Here is a 27842-nt window from a genome sequence, read left to right on the forward strand (position 1 = left end):
GCAACAGAATTTGAAGGCAGAACAATTTATGAAGAGGCTCGATGAATGATATGCTTTGTAGATCTTTCACGATGACAAAGACGAGAAGGTTAAGTAACGCCGAAGTGAGCACCTTATCCACACAGACTAGCTCTCCGAATCCATTTTGTGGCATTGGTGACTTTTCTATCACATCTTCCTGATGCCACGCAAAACTTCTGTGAACCCAGCTATAAGAATGTGAAGGAGATTTGAGTCATTGCGCCAGCCCTAGGCCTCCTGTGATGCGGTTTCCTGCTCCTGTTCCCACCTCCGTGCACCGGCAGGATGGCCTGCAAGCAGATCTACTACTCAGACAAGTACTTCAATGAGCAAGCACTAAGAGTACCGGCATGCCATATTACCCAGAGAACTCTCTAAACAAGTCCCTAAAACTCATCTGATGTCTGAAGAGGAGTGGAGGAAACCTGGTGTTCCACAGAGTCGAGGATGGGTTCATTACATGGTCATGAGCCAGAAGCACATATTCTTCTCTTTAGACGACCTCTTCCAAAAGAATAAGAAAAATGAAATACAGTTGGGGTCATCTAATCTTTCTCAAATTTAATGTATCTGTGTATATCACGTAGTATTCAGTGAATACTTGAAAGTGTACAAACCTTTCGTCCATGCCTGTGCATGCGCTGTGTTCTTCACGGCAACAGAGCCCAGGCAAATGCAACTGCAAGTGGGTTGTTTCAAGTTGTTCAAGATGAACTTTCTTGTAGTCTTTTCTTAATGTAAATGCCTGTTTTACTTTACCTGTTACTTTTGTTAAAGAAAGTCTGTATATTGCATTAAAAAAAAAAAAAGAATGTGGAAGAGACCAGCTTTCCCTGGGTCACGTGAAGGACACCCCTCCCCCCACAGCCACAAAAAAGACACTGTAATAAATAAAAGGCTGTGGTCAGTAAGAGCTGACTAGGAAGGAGAGTAGGATCCTCACCTGAGGCCGTCTCTCTCTCTCTCTGTTCTCTCTTTCTCTGTTTTCTCTCTGTTTTCTCTCTCTCTCTGTCTCTCTCTCTCTCTGTCTCTGTCTCTCTCTCTTCTCTCTCTCTCTGTCTCTCTGTCTCTCTCCGTCTCTCTCTCTCCTCTCTCTCTCTCTGTCTCTCTCCGTCTCTCTCTGTCTCTCTCTGTCTCTGTCTCTCTCTCTCTCTTTTCTCTCTCTCTCCGTCTCTCTCTGTCTCTGTCTGTCTCTCTCTCTCTCTCCTGTTTTGCAGCTGTTGGTGCCAGAGAGTAATCGACAAAGTTCGGAAGTTCTTACTGCTTCTCAGAGTCATTTTCTGTATTATGTTAATCTGCCCCCAAATTTTAGCACCTGTCCTCTGTCACGCAGATAGGAGATTCTCACTTCAGTAATCTCAAGTGTGTCTTCAAGAAAATAACAAATCAAGCTGACATTGCTTGCAACCACAAGGCCTACTGTAGCTTGGTAGGACAAGCATAGACTGAAGGATGCTCTTAGAGTAGCGATTCTCAACCTTCCTAATGCTCTGACCCTTTAATATATGTTCTTACATTATGGTGAGCCCAACCATAAAATTATTTTGTTGCTATTTCATAACTGTAACTTTCCTACGGTTAGTGAATTGTAATATTAATATCTGATATGTGACCCCTATGAAAGAGTCCTACAACAACCCTCCCCCCCCACACACACACACAAAGGGTTCACCACCCACAGGTTGAGAGATCTGCCTTGGCATAACTGGCCTATTCCTTGGAAAGTAACTGTATTTTTATAAGAAAATCCTGATGGGACACTGGACTTATCCTAGCTGAAAGAAGGGATATATAGAAGATTACCTGATCCTCTAAACTGAGTCTATCTCTAAACTGGCCAGTTACTCCTAGGACATACACTCAAAGCTCATTGTAGACTCTTCCTCTGATGTGTAGTGTACAGCCTACAATATAAAATGTTTATTTTATGATTTCACTTTGTCTCACGAAGGATTTCTGGTCCTAAATGTTTTGGCATCATTTGACCTCTATTGACCTCTTGACCTATTGACCTCCTTTCTATGGCTCTATGCTTACTTCATCCTTCTAGTTGCTGTCCTTTAGGGACAGATTCTTATTTTTGTTCAGAGCATCTTGTTGTGCTCTTCAGGTTACCTCTTGCTTCAGCTTTCTGAGCCAATGTTTCTTTCTGGTACATCCTATCATCCCTTGTGAAATCTGGCATTACCTTCTATGGCATGAACTTTCACCCTGGCCATGTTAATCAGCACCGAATATAGTACAATAATTTGCAAGTCCACGGTGTTATCAGGACAGTGTCACCATAGCAAGCTTACTTCTTCTGTCTCACAAAGCTCTGATCCAGTGACATCATGAAAGAGGTCTCTTGTGCCAGGCGGTGGGGGTGGATGAATGCCTTTAATGCCTGTACTGGGAAGGCAGAGGCAGATGGATCTCTTGAGTTTGAGGCCAGCCTAGTCTACAGAGTTCCAGGATGTTCAGGGCTACACAGAGAAACCCTATCTTGAAAAAAACAAAAACAAATCCAAACAAACACCAAAAAAAAAAAACCACCACAAAACAAAATACAAAAACAAAAACAAAAGAACAACAACAATAACCCAAACAAAATAAAAACAAAAAGCCAGCATGGTGTGCTGATAAATGCAGTTGGCTATTAATAGTGCATATTCTGTCACTCATGGACCTGATCTCTGTGTTTTGTTTTCTGTGTTTCTCTCTGTCCTTGACTCTAAGCTTTTTCTTCTTGATGGATCCAGGAACTTATGGATATGCTTGACCCAACTCTTCTCCTTGGTATTTTGACAGTGGCTCTTACTGTCTTTATTAATCTGTCACCCTGCTTACAATTGTGGAACAATTAAGTTGTCTTCCCACAAATGATCCATGTCTCCCTCAACCACTTTACCTGACACTGGTTGCAGGCTATGCTCTTTAATGGTCTAGAGTTGCGTGTTGTTTTCTGCTACCACCTTTATTCTGGGAGGTGTCCACACTGCCAGCCCCCACCGGGCTTCTGTTTTACTCTGCCCGACTTTAGCTCTGGGAGGTGGCCGATGATCTCTCAGTCCCCACCCGGGTTCCCTTTAATCCTCAGATAAATGACACGCATACACAGTTTGTTTCTTTTCCACTTGCCTGGTTTCTGCCATGCTTTGGAGGGAGAAGAGGGGAGCAGCCATTGAGGTCTCAGGAGGAAATGGGACCTGTGGCCACTACTACAGGCCTGGTCATGGATGTTTGGCAGGGACCAGCCACTGAAGTTTAGGGCAGGTGGGAGGAGCAGAGATGAAAATATTAAGGACCAGTTTTCCTGGCAGGAGATAGTAACACCCAGCAATTGTACCCTAAGGCAAGTTGAAAAGGAACAAACTGTGTGTATGTGTGTTTTATCCGAAGATTAAAGGCAAGCTGGGCGGGGGCTGGTAGCGCAGACACCTCCCAGAGTAAAGTCGGTAGAGTAAAACTACATGCAACAGCATAGCTGATTTCATGGCTGTGGTGGTTTGAGTGAGAAATGTCCTCCATTGGGTCAGGTATTGAACACTCGGTCCCCAGTTGGTGGTTCTGTTTGGGGAGGTAGGGTGCACCCTTGCTGGAGGTAGTACATCACTGGGTGCAGACTTTATGAGAATAATAGCTTCCAGTTTGTGCTTTCTGTTTGTGGTTGAAGATGTGATCTTTCAGTTTCTGCTCCAGCTGCCTGCTGCCACGCCTCCCTTGTAGTGTGTACTCTCCCTTCTGGAATTGTGAGCTAAAATAAGCTGTTTTCCGAAAGGCACTCTTGGCTGTGGTTTTTTATAACAGCAACAACAGTCTTGAACAATGGGCAATGGAGTCTTTTCAGGAACGTCATTCCCATCTATGGGAATTTAGCAGAAAGGTGATAAGTTGGAGGATGAGGAGGGGAACAAGGGAAGGGTGAAATTCAGGGATGGAAGTTGCTCAAGTAGCACATGGGGGAACAGAACCCTAGAAACGACGGGCATGGTTGGTAAATGGAGTTCCACGAAGAAAAGAAAGTGTTCGGGTGAGGGATGAGGAGGAGAAAGAATGGATGTGTTGTTCACAGTTGTTCAGCAGGCATGGCAGAGAGATACAGGGTCATGCCAAGGCCAGATGGTGAGGGAGGCTGGAGCTGGTCTTTGCTTCTTTGTGCATTCTTTTCCCATCTTTTATCTCCCCAGTTTCACCCACATCACTAGAAGGATAGGGGAGCAGGAGAGCAAGAAAAATCCTCAAGTCTAATTTCTTTCCTTTCCTTTCTACTAATAAACCTTGACTAAACCCCGACGGATCACCAACCACCAACCCGGCCTTCCAGGTTCTCATATTTATGCACCCTCTGAGAAACATCACACAATTGCAGAAACTATTGCAGCTGGCAAAACCAAGCCTCTTCTAGAGCATGAGGCAAATCATAGTCAGCTATTGCAAACAGTCTGAAGTACCATATCCCACTCCTGGAATTATATTGAAAGCACATGCTTATAATATTTTAAAGAAATTCCAAAATTGCTACTACAATATGCTGTTAAAGAGACAGAAAATGAATGCCACTAGAAGCTGTCCAAGTAGATTTTTTGTTTTGCATTCAAGAAAAAAATATTCTTTTTTTTTTTTCTGAAACAAGATTTTATTCATAGGCTCCTTCAAAGTTTAATCAGCACATCCCTGCTCTTCCTAAGTCTCTTTCAATAGTCTTTTTTTTTTTTTTTTTTTTTTTTTGGTTTTTCGAGACAGGGTTTCTCTGTATAGCCCTCGATGTCCTGGAACTCACTTTGTAGACCAGACTGGCCTCGAACTCAGAAATCTGCCGGCCTCTGCCTCTTGAGTGCTGGGATTAAAGGCGTGTGCCACCACGCCTGGCTTCAATAGTCTTTTTTGATTAGATATTTTCTTTATTTACATTTCAAATGTTATCCCCTTTCCTAGTTTCCTCTCCAAAAATCCCCTATCCTCTCCCCTCTCCCTGCTCCCCAACCCACCTACTTCTGCTTCCTGGCCCTGGGGCATAGAACCTTCACAGGACCAAGGGCCTCTCCTCTCACTGATGACTGACTAGGCCATCCTCTGCTACATATGCAGCTAGAGCCACGAGTTCCACCATGTGTTTTCTTTGGTTAGTAGTTTAGTCCCCAGGAGCTCTGGGGGTACTGGTTAGATCATATTGTTCCTCTTCCTATGGGGCTGCAAACCCCTGCAGCTCCTTGGGTACTTTCTCTAGCTCCTTCATTGGGGACCCTATACTCCATCTAATGGATGACAGTGGGCATCCACCTCTGTATTAGTCAGGCACTGGCAGAGCCTCTCAGGAGACAGCTATATCAGGCTTCTGTCAGCAAGCTCTTGTTGGCATCTGCAATAATGTCTTGGTTTGGTGGTTGTTTATGGGATGGATCCCCAGGTGGGGCAGTCTCTGGATGGCTGTTCCTTTAGTATCTGCTCTGAACTTTGTCTCTGTAACTCCTTCCATGGGTATTTTGTTCCTGCTTCTAAGAAGGATCAAAGTATCCAGAATTTGGTCTTCCTTCTTGAGTTTCATGTGTTTTGCAAATTGTATCTTTGGTATTCTGAGCTTCTGGGCTAATATCCACTTTTAAAATTTTTAATTATTTATTTTTTCACACTCCATATTTTATTGCTCCCCCACATCCACCCTCCAACTGTTCAATATCCCATACCTTCTCCCTACCCCCTGTCTCCACGTGAATGTCCCCACCCCCCACCCCACCTGACCTCTAAATTCCCTGAGGCCTTCAGTCTCTTGAGGGTTAGGTGCATCTCCTCTGAATGAACACAGACCCGGCAGTCCTCTACTGTGTGTTGGGGACCTCATATCAGCTGGTGTATGCTATCTGTTTGGTGGTCCAGTGTTTGAAAGATCTAAGGGGTCCAGGTTAATTAAGACTGCTGGTCCTCCTACAGGGTCGCTCTTCTCCTCAGCTTCTTTCAGCCTTTCCAAATTCAACAACAGGGGTCAGCTGCTTCTGTCCATTGGTTGGGTACAAATATCTGCATCTGACTCTTTCAGCTGCTTGTTGGGTCTTCCAGAGTGTGGTCATGTTAGGTCCCTTTTTGTGAGTGCTCCATAGCCTCTGTAATTTCACAACTGAGGAATCTCAAATGACTGAGAAGCACCTAAAGAAATGTTCAAAGTCCTTAGTGATCAGAGAAATGCAAATCAAAATGACCCTGAGATTTCACTTTACACCAATCAGAATGACTAAGATCAAAACCACAGATGACAACACATATTGAAGAGGATGTGGAGAAAGAGAAACACTCCTCTATTGCTGGTGGGATTGCAAACTGTACAACCACTCTGGAAATCAATCTGGAGGTTCCTCAGAAAATTGGAAATAGATCTACCTGAAGACCTAGCAATACCACTCTTGGGAATATACCCAAAAGATACCCCACCATGCTGGGGGGTGGGGTGGGGGAGGCATGTGCTCCACTGTGTTCGTAGCAGCCTTATTTATAATATCCAGAAGCTGGAAACAACCCAGATGCCCACAACAGAAGAATGGATACAGAAAATGTGGTTCATTTACACAGTGGAATACTACTCGGCTATTAAGAACGAGGACATCCTGAGTTTTGCAGGCAAATGGATGGAACTAGAAAATATCCTGAGTGAGATAATAGCCAAAAGGACATGCATGGTATGTACTCACTAATAAGTGGATGTTGGCCAAAAAGAAAAAAATATTCTTTAAAAACTATCTATGCATGTGTATGTGTCTGTGTGCATGAATGGGCACTTGTGTATCCCACAGAGCCTAGGCAAGGCTATCCAATCTCTTGGAGCTGGAGTTATGAGCATCTGTGGGCAGCCTGACTGTGGGGGCTGGGCTCTGGCCCTCAGAACTGAGCAGCAAGGGCTTTGCCCTGCGAGCCTAGCCTTCTCTCCAGCCCCGGCCCAAAAAAGGACTTTTGTTTTTTGAGACAGCTTAAATAAACACAAAATATTTTAAGTCAGAAGGCATGGTGTCATGTTGGGTTTTGTTCTTTTGGTCTGTTGCTATGTATTGTAATGCTAAATACTGCCCCCACCCCCAGGTCTGGTTGCCCCCAGGGATGAGGAAGTGATACTCTGTAACCTTGCTCCTTAATTTAAGACTTCCGTTGAGTTAAGTTGCCTACATCTTACAGTTATGCAGAAGAGAGGTAGGTGGATCTCAGTTCCTGGGCTTGGGGTTTGAGGAGAGACCACCAAGGCAAGAAGAAGGTGGAGAGAGGAGAAGACAAGATGGGGCAGGTGAGTCATGAAAACATGGCCGTGAGGCTGGCTAGTCGGAGTTAAGAGCAGCCCAGATGAAACATGGCAAGTCATAACAGGGTTATAGATGGGGAGTAGATTTTAAAAACATGGAGGGTAGATATCTGTCCAGCTCTAGTGCTTTAAAGACTTACTGTAAATATAAAGATTTTGTGTCTTTTATCTGGGAACTGAACAATAAAAGGTGGGGCGTGAACCCCCAATTGAGATTACATAATTACTACAGCCATGTCCTGGACTTAGGGGGAGAATGGAGGATTTCAGTGCTGATACCAGTTATATTAGCAAGACCAAATCTCAAGAATGAAAAACCCAAACAAACAGAAATAGCTCTAAAACAAGCTACTTGATTAACCACAGCCAGGAAAGTGGACATCAGAGTGCTGTACTCGAAGGGCAGTGTGACATTTGACATTTAGTACTGTGTGTTACAAGAGGCAGCCACTCAGTCACTGCATACGGAGGCTAAGCTATGCAGTACACCGAGTACCTGTGTGACGTTCAGCACGGCCGACCTTTCATTTTCTACCAGTGATTCTCAACACTTGGATACATCCCCACATCCCATGGCAGCCTTGCAAACTATTGATGTCTGGCCTCTTCATTCAGAGACTGGGGGTTAGGCCTTGGAATTAACAGTTTTCACATATGCTCAGTTAACATTAGTGAACAGGTAGGCTTGAGAAACTCTGGTCTTTGTGAATGCTTTCCCCTGTGGAAGATGAAGCAGCTTAGAAATCAAAGAGAAAATGCAAGTCTAAACCTACCAATCACTATACCTATTACTAAATCTTAGATAATTCTCCAACCCAATGGAATTAAAAATGAAATCTAAACTTGAAACAATACATGATTTCTGCCCTTCAGAATGTTCAAGAATCCTGAGACTGAAATTTAGGGGTTCATAAGTAAGAAATTATTATGTAAGAATGTACAAATTTACTTTATTTCTTCTTTGTGTGGCATGCATGTGCATGTGCTGAGACGCACACACGGAAGTCAGAGGACAGCTTTTGGAAACAGTTCTCTCCTTCCTCCGTACCGAGCAGGGGATCGTATCGTTTCTCACAATGAATTTTAGGCTGGTTGGCCTTCCAGCTTCTTGTTGGCTCTCCTGCTTCTGCCTCCTATCTCACTATAGAAATGAAGGATTGCAGACGCAGCCCATCTCATCTATGCTTTTTGTGGGTACCAAGGATTCAAGTCATGTTGTCAGGCATGTGCAGCCAGCATCTTTATCCACTGAGCCATCTCTCCAGCCCTGCAAATGTATTTAGTTATGAAACTCTTCAGTAATCCAAGTAGGAAGCACATTATTTTTGATACCATACTATGATTTACAGTTTAGAATGCATTTCTGCATTTTGACACATTTCTGTCTCTTAAGTTTCTTTCAAAATTGCTATCTTAAATACATCCTTTGCAAATTTCAGGTCTTGTATGCTCATCAGTGAAAAAGCCACCTCGTATTTCTCTTCTATCCAGTCTTCTGTATTTTTTCTAGATCACTGTTGGCAGGTCAATGTTTATTACATGACAGGTCAATGTCATTTCTTTGTTTTAAGTGGTAAGTCTCTGGCCCTACTTTGAACTCATTGGTTGACTGGAATGCTTATGGAATAAAAATAAGACAGAAGAAAGGGACAAGCAAGGGTGATTGGGAAATTGGCACCAGCCATTTTTAAGGGAATTAAAAAGATAAAAGTAGGGGGCTGGAGAGATGGCTCAGTGGTTAAGAGCAGTAACTGATCTTCCAGAGGTCCTGAGTTAAATCCCAGCAACTGCATGGTGACTCACAACCATGTATAATGAGATCTGATGCCCTCTTCTGGTGTGTCTGAAGACAGCTACAGTGTACTTAGTTATAATGAATAAATCTTTTTTTAAAAAAAGATAAAAGTAGCAATAACAAAATGCCATCAACTCGGCTGCCAGCAGAACTGCTAAATGAGTGTTTGTTGGAAGAATACAAGAATGGATGGTTGAATTAGAAACAGGAAAAGAGCTGAACTGACATGTAAAACCTGTACAATGCATACTCCATGTTCAATCCTGTTTTATTCATTTATATGCAGAATTTATTTATATTGTTTTACAAGATGCGGTCTCACTCTGGCTATCCTGGAACTCGCTCTGGCTGGCCTGACTCAGAGATCGGCCTGCCTCTGTCTCCCAGGTGCTGAGATTGGAGGCGTGATTTCTCTGCACTCCCGACAGTATCTTAAATCATGTGCTGATCCCACGGGCACTAGGGTTTCCCGTTCTATAGATGAAGGAACTGAAATATAGAAGGACAGTCATTTCAGTGCTGGGCTTGCCTGCTGCTGATACAGGCATAGTCCTGGATTTCATAACATCATTGTGGCTGGTCACCTAATTTCAAGCCCTAATGAGTCAGCCCCATTTCCTGCACCAGCCAGGGGCAAGGCCACCTGGGTGTCTCTGATTTTGGTGCCATCTGCTGGTGGTGGGACCTGATCTTACTTTAACCACTTTTTAAACTCTTCCTGTCTATAACTTCTGTGCTTCCTCAGACTCATCTAAAGGTATCAAAGGTATCAGGCGACTCCTGCCCGAGCACTTCAAACAGAACATCGAGACTCGGGCCCAGAGCTTGGCTTTGAGGACTCTGGTTTCAGCTTGACTCATCTCCGCTGACTGACCGTTGCAAACCAAAACAGCTCCTGTGTGTCCTCTACCCAGTGTGCAGTTGAGAGTGTTTATGTATAAGTTCACGAGATGGTGATCTGCAGTTTTCTTTTTCTAAACTGCCCTTGTCTGTTATGTGTCAGGGGAAGACTTGCCTCAAACAATGAGTTGGGAAGTGTCCCCTCTTCAGCTTCCTGGACGAAACTACAGAATCAGCATCAATACTCGCCTGAATGTTGGGCAGTTTCTCAGGGCCTGGAAATTTCTGCTTCCATCCTACAGAGTTTGTTTCCTGGTTTATTCAGTTTGAAATCATCAATTCCTTTCCCTGTCCCTTCTCCCGATCTCTTCCCTCCCTCCCTTCTTTCCAGTTTGTTTACTTAGGATTGCAAGTTGTGCAACTGAGAAGTCTCCTTGAACTTGAGATCCTCCTGCCTCAGTGCACCTCCAAGTACTAGGACTGAATGTGTATAATTGAACCCAATTGTGACTTCTTTTCTTACTCTCTGGGATTTTTTAGAAGGCCATTGTTTAAATTTCCAAATACTGGCATACTTTTATAGATGTTTTACTGTGACTTGTATATTAATTTCATTGTTGTTAGACATCATACATTGCATAATTTTAATTCCTTTTGATTTATTAATAGATTAATATTTTTGGTTGTGAACCTAGCCTTTAACAGGTAAGTCATCTCTCCATTCATTATTAATATTTTTAATATTCCCCCCAAAACCTGCCTTAGTGCATGTTCCCGAGCTTTGGAAGGGACAGTCTGGTGGTGAGGGTGTATACAAGTCAAAAGTCTCTGGGCTGTCCACCATTAGCAACAGTGATGGTCTTGCTGGCCTTGCACTTTCTGGACCCAAAGTTCTCCCTGGCTTCAAGAATGCTAACAGTACCCTTTACCCTCCCTGATAACACAGGCTTGTCCTTGAACTGCTCAGTGAAATTAAATGAATGAGATTTAAAAAAAAAAAAAAGGAACAATTTCTGTTTTGTCCTGTATTTGTCACAGACAAGATACCAACTTCAAGATGAAGTTCTCATCTTCAGATTTCTCCCATAGATAGACTTGCTGCTAATGCTGTTTATGGTGTATGAAGTCACCACCCTGGCATATGAATCCTGTGATATAATATGTGAATATTGTATCACAGTATAATTATTGTGAAAATTGTTGTGAATGAGTGTGTGAAAGCAGAAATCCTTGTAACCAAATCCCCACCCCCATTCTCTCTCTCATACTCATGGTGTCTTAGTTAGGGTTTTATTGCCATGAAGAGACTCTATGACCAAGGCAACTCTTATAAAGGAAAATATTTAATTGGAGCCAGCTTATCATTCTAGAAGTTCAGTCCATTATCATCATGGCAGGAAGCATGGCAGCTTGCAGGCAGACATGGTGCTGGAGGAACCAAGAGTTCTACATCTTGACCCACAGGCAGCAAAGAGTAGATTGTCTTCTGCAGGCAACCAGAAGGAGGCTCTGATTCCACACTGGACAGTGCTTAGGCATAGGAGACCTCAAAGCCCAACTACACAGTGATACACTTCCTCCAAAAAGGCCACACCTACTCCTAACAAAGGCCATACCTCCTAACAGTGCCCCTTGCTGTGGGTCAAGATTCAAACACATGAGGCTATGGGGGCTGAACTTATTCAAGTCACCATATACAGCATGAAAGTTGTCTGTGGTGTTTGGACATTTGTCTGCAAACAGCTCAAAGGAGACACAGCTTAAGGGCTGATCAATAGTGCTGTTAAAGAAAGTGCTAAGGTTAACCATAGCTGACAGCACACTGTTCCAGGGGACAGTGGCACTTGCCACTTTGTTTAAATGAATATAATCATTCTAAATCTGCATTAGTGGCTTCCTGAGGGGGTTAGAGACGCTGATCTTACTTACGGATCCTTTTACCTTTAACTCACGATATTTTTCTTTATATCCTAGATAGTGTTCTTGTAGACTGTGCTGATAGCTCTACTTTCATAAACTCACTTGGATGCTCTATTTAAGCAATTTGCTTTTTTGAGGAGACTTTATTTACATTTGTGTGTTTGTTTGTTTGTTTGTTTATGTACCAGGCTGCTTTCAAGCTCCTTCTCACTTCTGTGTGCAGGGTTAGAAGAGTTCACCACAGCACCTGCTGGGAATGTTCATTTTCTACATACTGATTGATGTAAGTAGCAAATTCGCTGTTAGAGAACCCAAAAAAAGTAGAGCTTTATTTCTGTTTGTCTGTACCTTTAGCATGTTTTTGGTTCTCCTGCTTTTTCATGATTTCTCTTCTGTTCTAAGAACTGTCTTTAACATTTCTTACAGTGCAGTTTTGATGGTAATGAATACCTTTAACTTTCGTCTGAAAGAAGCACTCTTTGGTTCACCTTCCTTTTTTTGGTTTTTTGCTGAGAATAGAAGTCTGGGATGACAGGGTCTTTTTCTTCACCACCCTCACAGTGTCACTCCTCTGTCTTGTGTCGTGTGCACTGAGAGGAAGGGCACAGCTACTCTTTGTTCCTGCTCCTGTGATGCTTTCTTGAAGGCACCACTGAGCCGCTGGCTTTATCCCTGGCTTCTCCTCGGGAAGTTAATTACGATCTGCCTTAATGTTTTTCCTACTGGGTTCCTAAGTTTTGTGGATCTGTGTTTCTTTTAACTTTCATCACTTTTGGAAAAATTGGCCATATTTCTCAAAATGTCCCAAATGGGGCTCCTATTACAAATAAGTCAGACGATTGATCCTGTTCAACTGGTCAATGATGCCCTCATATTTACTGTTTGCAGCCTCTTTTTTTTTTTTTCTATTCTTGTTTAGGATCATTTGTATCAACAACTCTGTCTTCAAATTCATTCATATTTTTTCTTATACTTTTTATGTGCTGTTACTAGCATACCCAGGGTGACTTTTACCTCATAGATGATATTTGCAAATCTGTGTTATATTGGGTTTTCTTTCATTTTTCTATGCATCATGGTTTTGAAGATTCTTTTTAATATTTAATAACCTTTAATTGACATATAATAATAGGACATGTTTTCAGGGTGTCTCTTCGTTATACCTATGTTTACTCACACTAAGCATACTTATGTTTAGCATTCATTACCTAGATTACATCCTCTACATCTCCAGCATCAGAGACATGCATGTACCACTAGAGCATCAGAGACATGCATGTGCCGCTGGAGCATCAGAGACATGCATGTGCCACTAGAGCATCAGAGACATGCATGTGCCACTGGAGCATCAGAGACATGCATGTGCCGCTGGAGCATCAGAGACATGCATGTACCACTAGAGCATCAGAGACATGCATGTGCCGCTGGAGCATCAGAGACATGCATGTGCCGCTGGAGCATCAGAGACATGCATGTGCCGCTGGAGCGTCAGAGACATGCATGTGCCACTAGAGCATCAGAGACATGCATGTGCCGCTGGAGCATCAGAGACATGCATGTGCCGCTAGAGCATCAGAGACATGCATGTGCCGCTGAAGCGTCAGAGACATGCATGTACCACTAGAGCGTCAGAGACATGCATGTGCCACTAGAGCATCAGAGACATGCATGTGCCGCTGGAGCATCAGAGACATGCATGTGCCACTGGAGCATCAGAGACATGCATGTGCCGCTGGAGCATCAGAGACATGCATGTGCCGCTGGAGCGTCAGAGACATGCATGTGCCGCTGGAGCGTCAGAGACATGCATGTGCCGCTGGAGCATCAGAGACATGCATGTGCCACTAGAGCATCAGAGACATGCATGTGCCGCTGGAGCATCAGAGACATGCATGTGCCGCTGGAGCATCAGAGACATGCATGTGCCACTAGAGCATCAGAGACATGCATGTGCCGCTGGAGCGTCAGAGACATGCATGTGCCGCTGGAGCATCAGAGACATGCATGTGCCACTAGAGCATCAGAGACATGCATGTGCCACTAGAGCATCAGAGACATGCATGTGCCGCTGGAGCATCAGAGACATGCATGTGCCACTAGAGCATCAGAGACATGCATGTGCCGCTGGAGCATCAGAGACATGCATGTGCCGCTGGAGCATCAGAGACATGCATGTGCCACTAGAGCATCAGAGACATGCATGTGCCGCTGGAGCGTCAGAGACATGCATGTGCCGCTGGAGCATCAGAGACATGCATGTGCCACTAGAGCATCAGAGACATGCATGTGCCGCTGGAGCATCAGAGACATGCATGTGCCGCTGGAGCATCAGAGACATGCATGTGCCGCTGGAGCATCAGAGACATGCATGTGCCGCTGGAGCATCAGAGACATGCATGTGCCGCTGGAGCATCAGAGACATGCATGTGCCGCTGGAGCATCAGAGACATGCATGTGCCGCTGGAGCATCAGAGACATGCATGTGCCGCTGGAGCATCAGAGACATGCATGTGCCACTGGAGCATCAGAGACATGCATGTGCCACTGGAGCATCAGAGACATGCATGTGCCGCTGGAGCATCAGAGACATGCATGTGCCACTAGAGCATCAGAGACATGCATGTGCCACTAGAGCATCAGAGACACATGTGTACCTGCCGCTTCAGAGGCTTCCTATTCACCATCCTTGTCATTTCCAAGTTTATTTCTATTATTTGATTTTTTAATTTCTCTTTATAGACTATATTTTCTTGCCCACCTGATAATTTTGTTTGTATCTCAGGACATCACAGTTTAAAAAAAAATAGTGTTAAATAGTGGATTGTGTTGTATCCACTTAAAAACATTGTCCTTTGAGGCTGGAGAGATGGCTGAGACCTAGGTTTGGTTTCTAGCACCCATATATTGGCTTACAGCAACTCTCAGTAAGTCCTGCTCTAGGGATCTGATGTCTTCTTCTGGCCACCATGGGTACCAGCCATGCATGTAGTGCACAGACATGCATGTTCTCAAAAAATACCATACACAAAAATAAATACATAAAACACCAGCCCTTTATCTAACAGGTTGTCAAGTCACATACAGTCAGTTTGACTATTTTGAAGCTTGCCTTTAAGCTTGAGTAGGGTGAGCTAGAACAGCCCATAGTGTCAGGATAATTTAGCCCCACTGCTTGGATAATTTCTTTTTGAGGACTCTTTCCTAAACCTGGTGTTTACCTCCCATGTGTAAGTTTTGGGTTTTGTTTGCATTACTGCTGTATGGAGGGTGGGAGGGGTTATACACAAATATACAGATCAAAATTCAGCCAACTGTTTAAATAATTCTGGAAATCACACCTTCTCTTTTCCTCAAAATGTAGTCCCCTTAAGATTAATCACAATTGGACTCTACATGTGTTGGATTCTGCAAATTGCCTTGGTGGTAATTCAGGGCGAGGCCTCACCCATCATAGCTTCTCTCTTGGGGATCTATAGTCTTGCTGCTTGTCACAGAGTGGAAATATTTGTTTCATGTCTTTTTATGTTATGTCTGTCCACCCATCTGCCTTTCTCTTATTCCTCCCCTACTGCTATTTATGATGGGTTCTTGTAGTTGGCAGTGTAGTATGTATTAAAAATCCACTATGCTGCCATGTCCAGTAGCCCAGCTACTTGGGAGGATGAGACAGGAAGACTAAAAATTTGAGACCAACTTGGACAACTCAGTGAGACCGTGTCTCAAAATAAAATATTAAAGAAGGGCTGGGGACATAGCTCAGTGGTGGGGCACTTGCCTGGCACATTCAAGGCCCAGGGTTCAATTCCCAGTATTTAGAAAAAGAGTCATGCTTTCTCGTAATATTAGTCAGGGTTCTCAAGAGTCACAGAATTTATGGATAGTCTCTATATAGTAAAGGAATTTATTGATGACTTACAGTCTGCAGTCCAATTCCCAACAATGGTTCAGTAGTAGCTGTGAATGGAAGTCCAAGGATCTGGCAGTTACTCAGTCCCACACAGCAAGCAGGCAAAGAAGCAAGATCGAGACTCCCTTCTTCCAATGTCCTTATATGGTCTCCAGCAGAAGGTGTAGCCCAGATTAAAGGTGTGTTCCACCACACCTTTAATCCCAGATGACCTTGAACTCGGAGATCTCCCTGTCTTAATCTTCTGGAATCCATAGCCACTATGCTTCAAGATCTCCATACCAAGATCCAGATCAGAAACTTCTATCTCCCAGCCTCCAGATAAGGGTCACTGGTGAGCCTTCCAATTCTGGATTGTAGTTCATTCCAAATATAGTCAAGTTGACAACCAGGAATAGCCACTACATATATATATGTGTGTGTATACACACACACACACACACATATGTAATGTATGAGTTTTAAAGAGTTGTTTACTTTTTATATGTGTAAGTGTGGTATTTTGCCTGTATGTAGTATGTGTACTATGTGAGCACCTGGTGCCTGTGTAAGACAGAAGAAAACATTGAGTCCCCCGGAATTGGAGTTACAGATGGTTGTGAGTTATTCTGTGAGTGCTGGGTATGGAACCTATGTCCTCTGGGAGAGCCACAAATGCTCTTCATTGCTAAGCCATCTCTCTAGCCTCCCCTTCTATATGAATGTGAAGATTATTTTCTTCTATTTTAAAACTTTATTCCTTTAAAATTATAGTGAAGTATGCACTTTGTTACTTCGATGGTTTGCTCCTCCTGGCTTCCTTTGAATGAAGATGTAGAACTCTCAGCTCCTTCAGTGTCATGACTGACTGGATGCTTCTGTGTTTCTTGTGTTAATGATAATGGACTGAACTCTCAACCTGTAAGCCAGCCCCAATTAAATGTTGTCCTTATAAGAGTTGCCTTGGTCATGGTAGCAGTAAACCCTAACTAAGACAATTACTGTCTCTGAAATGGACTTTACAGAGACTATCTTTTGCCAGTTCCTTTCTTGGGCCTTATTCTCTATTCTTCACCAATCTCGTATAAGTCTTTACTCAGACTCTTTCCAATATACATTTATTTTATATTTTTGAGAATTTCTTACATGAATACTGTATTTATGTAACCCCTACTCCGTACTTTCCTCCTCCAATGGCTCCCATGCCCCATGCTCCCTGCATCTCAACTTCATTGCAACACTTTAATTAACATTGTTACATGCCCACCCCATAATTATGTACACACATCACACACACAGGCTCCCCCCCCGTGTGTGTGTGTGTGTGTGTGTGTGTGTGTGTGTATGTATATATATATATATATATATATATATATATATATGGGACCTCTCGGGATTGGATAACTTTTCAGGGGTCTCATCCCTAGAAAAGAGCAGTTCTACCCCTCTCACAGGAACAGTGAATTGACCATAGCCCTTTACCCATGGGTGGTGCTTTGTAAGGTTTCCTCCACCCACTTTGGGATATCAGCCACATCATCCACTTTGGGACATCAGCCACGTCATCCACTTTGGGACATCAGCCACGTCATCCACTTTGGGATATCAACCACGTCATCCACTTTGGGACATCAGCCACGTCATCCACCTTGGGACATCAGCCACGTCATCCACTTTGGGACATCAGCCACGTCATCCACCTTGGGACATCAGCCACGTCATCCACTTTGGGATATCAACCACGTCATCCACTTTGGGATATCAACCACGTCATCCACTTTGGGATATCAACCACGTCATCCACTTTGGGATATCAGCCACATCATCCACTTTGGGACATCAGCCACATCATCCACTTTGGGATATCAACCACGTCATCCACTTTGGGACATCAGCCACGTCATCCACTTTGGGACATCAGCCACGTCATCCACTTTGGGACATCAGCCACGTCATCCACTTTGGGACATCAGCCACGTCATCCACTTTGGGACATCAGCCATGTCATCCACTTTGGGATATCAACCACGTCATTGTGCAGGTCTTGTTTGGGTGGCCATATTGTTACTATTTCATGCATGCAGCTCCTTGTCATATACGGAAGACTATCTCCTAGCAGATATCCTGGTCCTCTGCTTCTACAATCTCCCTGCCCCATTTCTGGAATGTTTCTTGAGCCTTAGGCATAGAAGCTGGCAACACAGCATCCAGGATTTGTTTTATTTCTTTCATACAACACCAAAAAAGTTGAATTATGACAGTGATGATGTGTGCCTTGCCATCTGAATATCTCACCACCTACAATTATGTCTGCTGTTAAATCTTTACCATGCTTACATGATTTCCCTTCTATTTATTTTACTTCAAGTTCTTATTAACAACGGCCACTAAATTGTATTAGGTGCCTTCTTGGGGCTTTAAATATATATAATTACTTGTTATTTCTCTTTTAATTTGTTCATGCAATTCATTTTTAGTTAGATATTCTATAATAAATTCTTGGTGTGCTTTTATATACTGCTAATCTTTCTATGCTAACATTTCAGAACAACTTTCTAATCTCCATCCATAAGTGCAGCCACAGCACAGCATCCTTCTTGCTCACATGGCCAGTTTCAGGGTTACGTTTATAATTGTTTCATAAAGTGCAACAGAGAAATTGCCAAAAAAAAATTTTATCATCTGGGAGATTTCTCAGACCAGTGATTTCCAAAGCATGACCAACTTAGAGGACAGCTGAAGTCAACACTATTTTTACAATAATGGACACCACGTGCCCTTTCTGGTGCCATTCACGGGGAAGACATGAGAGCAACCACCACCCAGGACTCGCCAATCCCCTCACTCTTCCCTGCCATGTATGAAAGGAAGATAAAACCTAGCTGCACATAAACAGCTTTAGCAAAGCAGCAAGATTTAGTCATTTTATCAAATCTTGACACTTGAGTAGATATCATTTTCAGTATTCTGTATGATGAAGCATGAAGTACCTACACAGGAGCCCTTAGGGAACGGATCCATCGTGAGATTCAGGTGCTTACTGAAGGGACCAGTACAGAACTATAGCTCCCAGACTTGCATATTTGGCAAATGTTTTCTTATAAAGAACTGGGTCTGGTCCCTAAGCATCTACCAGCATTTGTAACTCCTGGTGGAATGTGAACCAGCAGTGAAAATGAGCATTTTGGAAATTTTTATCTGTCATCAAGAGCGTGATCCCTTCCTCGTCATTAAAGGGGTTTTCTGGGGCTGGGGATGAGACTCAGTTGGTAGAGTGCTTGTCCAGCATGCTCAACGCTCTGGGTTCCATGTCCAGGTATGTGTGAAACTGGGCATGATAGTGCAGCCCCAGCTCGTGGGAGGTGGAAGCCAGAAGCTCAGAAGTTCCAGCTCAGCCTTAGGTACACAATGAGTTCCTAGCCAGCCACATCAGACTATGTCATTGATGAGAAATGGTGATATAAATGAGTGGGGTTTTAAAATATTGCCTAATAAAAGTGACACAATTTGTGAGATATACATATATCAATGAACCAATATTTTCCAAATGACTAATTATGATGTCACAAAATTACAAATGAGGAAAAATTATTCAAAGCTCAAGATGAAGAAGTGGGTTTTTAATGTAAGAGAATGAAGAGTTCATCAGCATAGTTTCAGAAGTAATACTGATTGAGTAGGAGTGTGTGTGTGTGTGTGTGTGTGTGTGTGTGTGTGTGGCACATGTGGGCGCCAGCAGGCAACACTGAGTGTCATTCTTTAGGTGCCATACACCTTTCTGTGTAAGATAGGATCCCTTTCTGACAAGGAAGTCTCCAAAGAAACTCAGCTGGCTGGCCTGTGAGCTTCAGGGACGAAGTGGAAGTTTCTGGTTGGGTCTTGTGATGCAGACTCATGTGATATTTTGCATAGGCAAGACCCATGGCAGGACAGGTAAGGTTTGGAGAGAGTATAAATAGGACTCAATGGGCAGTGACAAGCTCGCTTCCATAGCTAGCTTTGCAATGCTTTGTTGGTCTCATGCCTTCACTGATTTTTCACTCCCTTGAGAGAGGCATGGCAAAGGACTCCTGGCATCCCGGCTGGTTCTGGTTGCTCTCTCTGACTAATGCAGATTCAGCCCAGATTCAGTGGAGGCCTGGCTGTTTCTGCTGGATCACCCACCGCTGCTGACTCATGTTTGCTATCCTGACAAACAGAAATCTGAATCACCTCAAAGAACTACTTCTAAACAGGTCCACATCCCCTTGTCCTATTTACTGTCTTTTCTCCCCTGTCCTTGTATGGTAGAATAGAAGGAGGGTTGAGACTTTTGAGAACTCTTATTAAAATTAGGTTTGAAAAATTTAAGCCTACATAGGGATTGGTCCGTCACCACTGGGAGTACCATGTGTACCACCATGCCCAGCTTTAAAAAGGATAGGGGTGGGATGCTTAAGGGTTTGAATTCAGGTCTTCTTGCTTGCATGCTAAGCACTTTATAGACTGGACTATCTCTGCAGCCTGATAATTAACTTTTGAAAAACTATTGCTGCTTAATTTGGGGTATGTTAACAGAGAGAGTCGTCATAAGGACATACTAAAGATAATACATTCAATTGAATGCAGGAGTAGACATAAAAGAAATTTTGTATTAGACATTAAAAAGATTTTAAACAACATAAAATGATGCTACTATGTTCATTTGAGTTTTTGAAAATGTTATTTCTCAAAAAGCACACGTTTATACTAATATGTAGTATGTTTGTTATGGTATTTTATAAATGAATTATGACTTACATAAAGCTAAGGTGACCTTTTGAAGATCATGTCATTCTCAATAGCAAGAGATTCGAACATGATGCCTTTGTAAACAGGTCCCCTGCATCACTCTTATGTTGGAGTTGTTTGGTCACTTTCATAACTTAAATTTCTGGCAGGAAATCACCCACCTCTCCGAGGTTTTCAAGCTCATGATCAGTAGGCTGCAGGAGATACTTCCAGTCTGTTAGAAGTCCTGGCTACTGCTTCTTTCTTCTTCCTGACCTTGAGGTTCCTCTCTGGAATTTCCTTTTTGATTGCAGAGATACTGCTAGGAACCATTGTAGACACTTTGGGTGAAGAGTAGAGGAGACAGCAGTGGACACGAACTGTCAAGCAAGGACAGGATGCTCAGTGACCTACAGATGGCCTCTCATCTGACCTTTTGGAAAAGTCAAGAAAACATGGCAGTCAGGTTCTTAACAGGTGTCTCAGCATGGGCTTCAAACGGAAGACTGATATCTGTAGACTCTCCCAGCCCCTCCTGCCCAAGACCTGCTTCTCAACTTCCAACCATCTTAAACAGTTTCGAAATCAGTTCTGTTACCAGCCTCGGGTCAGGCTCTAGAAAAATTCTAACAATCCTTACAAACATGACTGATCTAAAAACTAGAATGCCTGTTTACTAATTTCCTGTGTCTTTTGGTCAAAGTGCTTTCTTCATGTTGCTTGTAAGTGGCTGTCCTTGCTTCAAAAGAGTTCTTGAAGTACCTCAGTAAGGAAATGAGAAATTTCCAAATCTGCAGAATTTGGCAGAGGATAACGAGGGTGTGATGAGATCTGTGATCCTTTGATTGAAGCAGTGAAATGAGACCTCTAAATCTCCACATGAGATATTGGCTAGGATGGGCTGTGTGATGAAGAGGGTGCCCAAGGGCCAGGGCCACACTCCGGAAGAGATGCTGTTTGCACCTTCAGGAGTCATATTCCCAGTGTGTGGAAGAGGGATGCTTTGATCTGAGAGAGACTCAGGGTAAAATACCACTATACTTACGGCAACCACATCAGTTACAGGATGCACCCTGGTTTCAGAAACCCTGCAGCATGAAGACTTAGTTGTTGTTCTAGAAAACCAGAGCAAGCCATAGTCTAGAAAGTTCAGAATAGAAAATTAGCAGCCTGGAGGCCCTGGGGCTTGCTCTTCACTGCCGGCCATTCAAATTTCTTCTTGCAAATCCATCTTACTCTTTGTGGCATTCCAACCTTGCCTTAGCAAAACTGTTTACAGTTTCCTAGCAACTACATCCTTAGGAGAGGAGGATAAGAGCTAGTGCTATGCTGGTAAATGTTTAATATCTTTTCTTTATGCAGAAGTCTGCACATGTGTACATTCATGTTTTACTAATGCAAAGTGTGTAGAGGACACAATTTATAAATAACCATAAAGCACGTGGAACTCTTTATTGTTAATTCCATATATCTAATTGATTCTCACAGAACGTTTCCATTGATTTTTACAGAACTCTTGTGTCCTGAACTGTCATATGGTTGTAAATGATGAACAAAGCCAGCTCTCACACAAATTCTGGGTGATATTTTGGTTTGGATTAATGAATGAGACAGAAGTGAGACAATGAAGATGTATGTCAGAGCTACACTTATTTGTCAATGACATGAGAGGCCATTGCATCAGACAGAGGTCTTAAAATGTCCTAAAGAATGTTTCTTTAAGGTTTTTGTCCTGTTTATACGTGATGGATACAGAGTCTGTGGGTTTTAACTTATTTTATATTGATGATTCTCCACTACAGAGAGATTGGCTCCCCAGGCAATGGTTAGCAATGGTCAGGACATTTCTGTTTGTCACAAATAGAGAAGGGGCTGCTACTGATCCACTGAATAAGGGCCCTTCCGTGGTGAAGAGTTGCTCAAGGTTGAGCAATCTTAACCCGCACTATTAATATTATCGCCGTATTTTTGCATACATGGGTGTAAGAGGGCACTTGTGTGGAGACTTAGTTCAATGTTGGGTATTTTTCTCTCACTCTCCACCTTATTTTCTTAGACATATCCATAGTTTGTAGAAGTTTATATCATCAACAAGATGTAAGATGGAATGTACATACAATGTGCCTGACCTACGAGATGCCCAAACAGCCTGTGAATCATTATTTGTAGCTTTTCTATGGGCTCTCCATGAACATCTTACACTCTTGGACATGGGAGTTCCTGGCTCTTCAGTTTTGAGACTTCAGGGCTTAATAAGCATGCCATTTTATTGCTCCACCCAAATTCTCAGAACTCCAGACTGAATTACAACACTGGCTCTCCTAGTTTTTAGCTTGCAGATGGCAGTGGAACTTTCGGGTTGCCATAATGTAAAATCAGTTCCTTGTATAGCATCAGTGGTTACACGTAGCTACTTTTGATAGTAATGTTAAAGCAATATACATGCAGTAGAAGTAATACTTGGGATTTTGATCTTCTTAGTGATACTTGGTAAGAAAAGTACCTTGAGCTTTTGGGTGGCGGTCTACAGTGTACTTACTGTGGCTAAGCAGGCGTTTATGACATTAGGTATAGTAAAATTATGTATTTTCAAATTATGATACTCTTGATGACTGTGATTCTTACTCTTCATTGTCTACTCTATTGGATTCATAATCATCATGGAAATGCATTTCTGGGTGCATCCACAGAGGGTTAAATGAACAGGTATAAGATGTGGGCAGAGCCACCCCAATGGGCTGTGGTACTGAATGAAAGGAGAAAATGAGCCAGACACTGCTGCATGTAGCTTTTGCTACCTGGCCTAAGCTCCAGGAACAGGCCACACTACCAGCCCCCATCCAGGTTCCCAGATGAAACACACACACATTTAATTAATTTCAACCAGCACTATTGGCTCAACTGCTGGACACCTCCAGTCTACTTCTCAACCTGCCCTCAACTTGAGTGGCTCAGCCACCTTCAGTCCCATATCTACATCCCAACCTCCCACCTGTGGCTGCTCTGCCTGAGATCTCACATGGCTGGTTGGCTTTTCTCCCTCCAAAGCATGGTGAACACTCCTTTTTTCCCCTCCCTCTCCTGAATCTGCTAGCTTGCCTGCAGAGGGTGGAGGGTTGTTGTTGTTGTTGGTGGTGGTGGTGGTGGTGGTAGTGGTGAGACCTGGAAGTCCCACCTATTTTTTCCAGCTCATTGGCTGCTAGCATCTTTATTGACAGATCAAGAACCAATTGGTGAACAGGGCCTTAGCATCAACCCATCCCCTACAGATGTCATGTCTCCAGATGTTTCATGCTTTTGGTGGTATGCTCTCCACACCATAGTGGGCTGTATCCCCTCAAAGTGTGAGGCAAAATAAAATCCATCTTCCATAAATTGCTTCTTGTTAGATTGATGGTTATAGGAACAAGAAAAACATCTAATACAATGGGTTTATTGGGATACAACCTTCTTGTAATTAGAAGAAAATTGATATATCTATACATATCCTGGTTGTTCTGTTCTTCAGGAGGCCCAGTCTCTATCATTGATCTCAAACTACTAACATTATGGACAAGCAAGGGGTTGGTCAGAAATGTGCAGTCCCACACTACTAAGTGACCTCTCACCTCAAAGGTACAGATGTCACAAACCCAACAGCACAAAGGGTAAAACCATAAGTAAGCAACTGACTCACACAATCCTTTAGCGATCTCTGTGGGCTGCTGTCAGCCAGTCTGCTTTTAGCCTGCCAATGACATGGCTGCCTACCATTCTCAAACTCACGTTTATTTCCTGTGTCTTGGTGAGACTTACGCAATTCCAGTTTCAGTTTCTCAAGGAAGGGAGAAGGGTCTCTGACTGGATTGGATTTTGTATCTGCCCACAGTTACATTTAACAAATCATCCATGTAAATGTGGCTGGACCCAAAGGGAGCCTGCCTACTTCCCATCAGATCCTCAGAAATCTCATTGGAGAAGAGATAGGCACCCTAATATGACACCCATGACAATGTTGCAAATAGATAGACACATAGACACATGCCTCCTGTTGTCCTCTGACTCTCGATAAGACACAGCCTGTGTTTCTGACTTACCCCTTTCCTACAGTGAGATTCTGCGATAATAGATCAGGTCTCAAAGTGCTCCATAGTTCAGCAGCAGCAGCTGCCTCACTTGGAAAGTCTGGGATGTGGGAACCAGCAACTTTATCATTAAAAACAACCAACAGACTCTTCTGCGGCTAAAGATTGAGACCCACTATGTATGGTTATCTCTCTTCTTTTTTATTCATTAGGATTGCAACAAAATAAATTTAGGTTACCTTGATAACATTTGGTGTTGCCCTCCAGTCTCCAGAACCGGCAGATAATGTTTTAGGATGCATTACTCCTCCAAAGGGATAATCTTATAAACTGTGTATTGTTTTATATTTCTTCATCTATCAGAAGATGACTGCTTTTAACTTCTGTGAATACTGTGTCTCAGATACAACACCAAATCATATAATCTAATACTAGTTAAGCTTTTGGGGGACAACCCTGTGCCTCCCGAGCTCACCGATCCCATCTTCATGGATAGGAACCCTGCTCTGGAGCTTGGTTTGAACCAGCACTTAAAGAACGGAAGAGGTCATGTCGGACGCTGGAGTGTTCAAGTGGATGATCATGAGAGCTTTAAATATTATTCCCCTGAACCTTTGCATTCTTGTCTTAGTTAGGATTTTACTGCTGTGAACAGATACCATGACCAAGGCAACTCTTATGAAGGACAGCATTTCACTGGGGCTGGCTTACAGGTTCAGAAGTTCAGTCCATTATCATCAAGCATGGCAGCATCCAGGCAGGCGTGGCGCAGGCAGAGCTGAGAGGTCTACATCTTCATCTGAAGGCTGCCAGAAGACTGGCTTCCAGGCAGCTAGTGTGAGGGTCTTATACCCCCACCCACAGTGACACACCTACTCCAACAAGGCCATGCCTACTCCAACAGGGTCACAACTTTTCATAGTTCCACTCCCAAGCATATACAAACTGTCACTCTTGTATAGGGGTCACTTAAAATTTATCATGTTTAATTTCAAGAGTAGATAGGTAGGTCTAAACTATTAAAAGTTTCAGTGATATAAAATATGAAATGACTGATAACTAATTTTTTTTCCAAATCATGGAATTTGAACCAAAATCTGGGCTAAAGAAGACACTAATATTTACCAATAGGTCTGTGTCTATGTAACAACTTCATTTTGGTCTATTTCCTTGTAGTAAGTTCTTTGTTTCTGTGTTTTAATTATACAATAGATATTATGTGCTGTATTTACTTACATTTAAAGATATTTATTTGTGTGTTTGTGAAAGGGCAAGTGTGTGCCATGGTGTGTGTGTGTGTGTGTGTGTGTGTGTGTGTGTGTGTGTGTGTGGTGGTCAGAGCATGACTCTCTAGAGTAGGTTCTCCTATGTCACATTCTAGGATTCAGAGCCTGGTCATTTGGCCCATGCGCAAGCACACCCACCTACTGAGCCCTTTGTTGGTCTTGCACGCTATACTTATGCATTCATTATTTTACTTTTTTTTTTTTTGGTTTTTCGAGACAGGGTTTCTCTGTGTAGCCCTGGCTGTCCTGGAACTCACTTTGTAGACCAGGCTGGCCTCGAACTCGGAAATCCGCCTGCCTCTGCCTCCCGAGTGCTGGGATTAAAGGCGTGCGCCACCACGCCCGGCTTATTTTACTTTTAAAAGAAAGCCTATTATAAACATTGCTATTGTTGAGAATTTTTTTTCAAATGTAGTTTCGTGCTATTCAGTTGTATGTATGACCTATAATTTAGCCATTCCTCAATTTAGGACCTTTGATTTATAGCTAATGTCTCACTCTTTTAAATAATATTTGTGATGAAATGGTGTACACATTTTCTGGATAGCAGGGTTGATCTATCCCACGGACTGTTTTAAACTCTGCTAGTCCTCTTCCCCACTGTGCCCCTCTTTTGTAGTTTAAATTGCTCATCCATTTGCTCCCTCAGGTATTCACCGTTTTCATTCTTTGATCTGAGACCCTCATCATGATTTAATGCGCTTTGCATAAACATAGAAATCAAAGATGGGAATTGAAGAGGAGATAGCCTCTTCTGAGTTGACACTGATAGTGTCCCATCTGGTTCTCTGTGAACTGTATAAGCTATGCCAACACTTCAGGTTTGGGGGTCATCATCTCTAGTTCCTGAATCAGAAGGATGTGGGTAAATGGTTTGACCCTGGTAACAACTATTCATATAAGAATGTTAGCATGCTTCATCCAAGGACAGAAGTTAGGTATCTTTTACTTTTTAAAAAAAGTTATCACAGTTAGTCATTTATTCTTCAGTTGCATGTGTGAACGTGCGTGTGTATACGTGTGTGTATGTGGTGGTGTGGTTGTGGTTAGAGGACAACTTTGAGAATCTACTCTTTCTTTCCACCACGTGGGTTCCCTGGGATTGCACTCAGGTCATCAGGCTTGGCAGCAACTATTTTTAGCTGTTCCGCCATCTTTTTGGTCCCCAGATATCTTTTAGATGAAATATCCTATTTCACACACACACACACACACACACACACACACACACACACATACACACATACACACACAGTATAAAAACTTTCTAATGATCAATCCTTTCAGTTTTTATTTTGATAAACCATCTTACCTACACTTGAGTTTGAATTGAATGTTATTTCATTACTTCTAGAATAGAAAAAGGTAACATAAAATATTGTTGAATTATGACAACTAAAAACAAAAATGCTTTCATGGCATGGAACCAAGAATAAATATGTTATAAATGGTTCTAAGATTAAAAAAACAAAACAAAACAAAACCAAAACTCTGCCAAATATGGAGGTCCACTCTGCAGTTGGGGCAGGAGGATTACTTTGATAGCAAGAGTTTGAGACCTGTCCAGGCAACACAGTGAGTGCCTGAATCACAATAAAAATAAAAACAAATCAAGGTAGAATTTGAACATATTTTTTCTTGGGCTAGGTTATAAGAAAGAATGATTATATTCCCAATCATCATTGAAAAATCTTCATTGCTGATTGCATAGCCAGAAAACACAATAAACTTACAGGGTGTTGAATAGGCAATTAATAAATACTGCCATTTAAAAACTGGTATTATTTATGTATTTCTCATTCTCTAGTATATTAGCCCCCTTGGCAAATAAGTAAATTGAGGAACTATGAAGCAAAGTTCTTGTAAAGCTCTTGCCTTAACATAATGTCTTACAAGGAGACTTTAGGAGCACACAAGCTGGTTCAGTCGGGCACAATAACCATTTAAAGAGACAAACAGTTGGGGTTTTGTTTTTGTTTTTGTGTTTGTGTTTTTGAGGCAGGGTTTCTCTGTGTAGCCC

General features: G+C 42.7%; 1 pseudogene; it reads left to right on the forward strand.

Annotated features, from left to right (window-relative positions):
• Positions 1-306: 306 nt before the first annotated feature.
• LOC110290383 (cyclin-dependent kinases regulatory subunit 2 pseudogene) lies at positions 307-549 on the forward strand (annotated as a pseudogene).
• Positions 550-27842: the final 27293 nt, after the last annotated feature.

The sequence above is a fragment of the Mus caroli genome, unplaced genomic scaffold (genome assembly GCF_978045245.1).
Source record: "Mus caroli unplaced genomic scaffold, Mus_caroli_1 scaffold_2, whole genome shotgun sequence".
Lineage (NCBI taxonomy): Eukaryota > Metazoa > Chordata > Mammalia > Rodentia > Muridae > Mus > Mus caroli.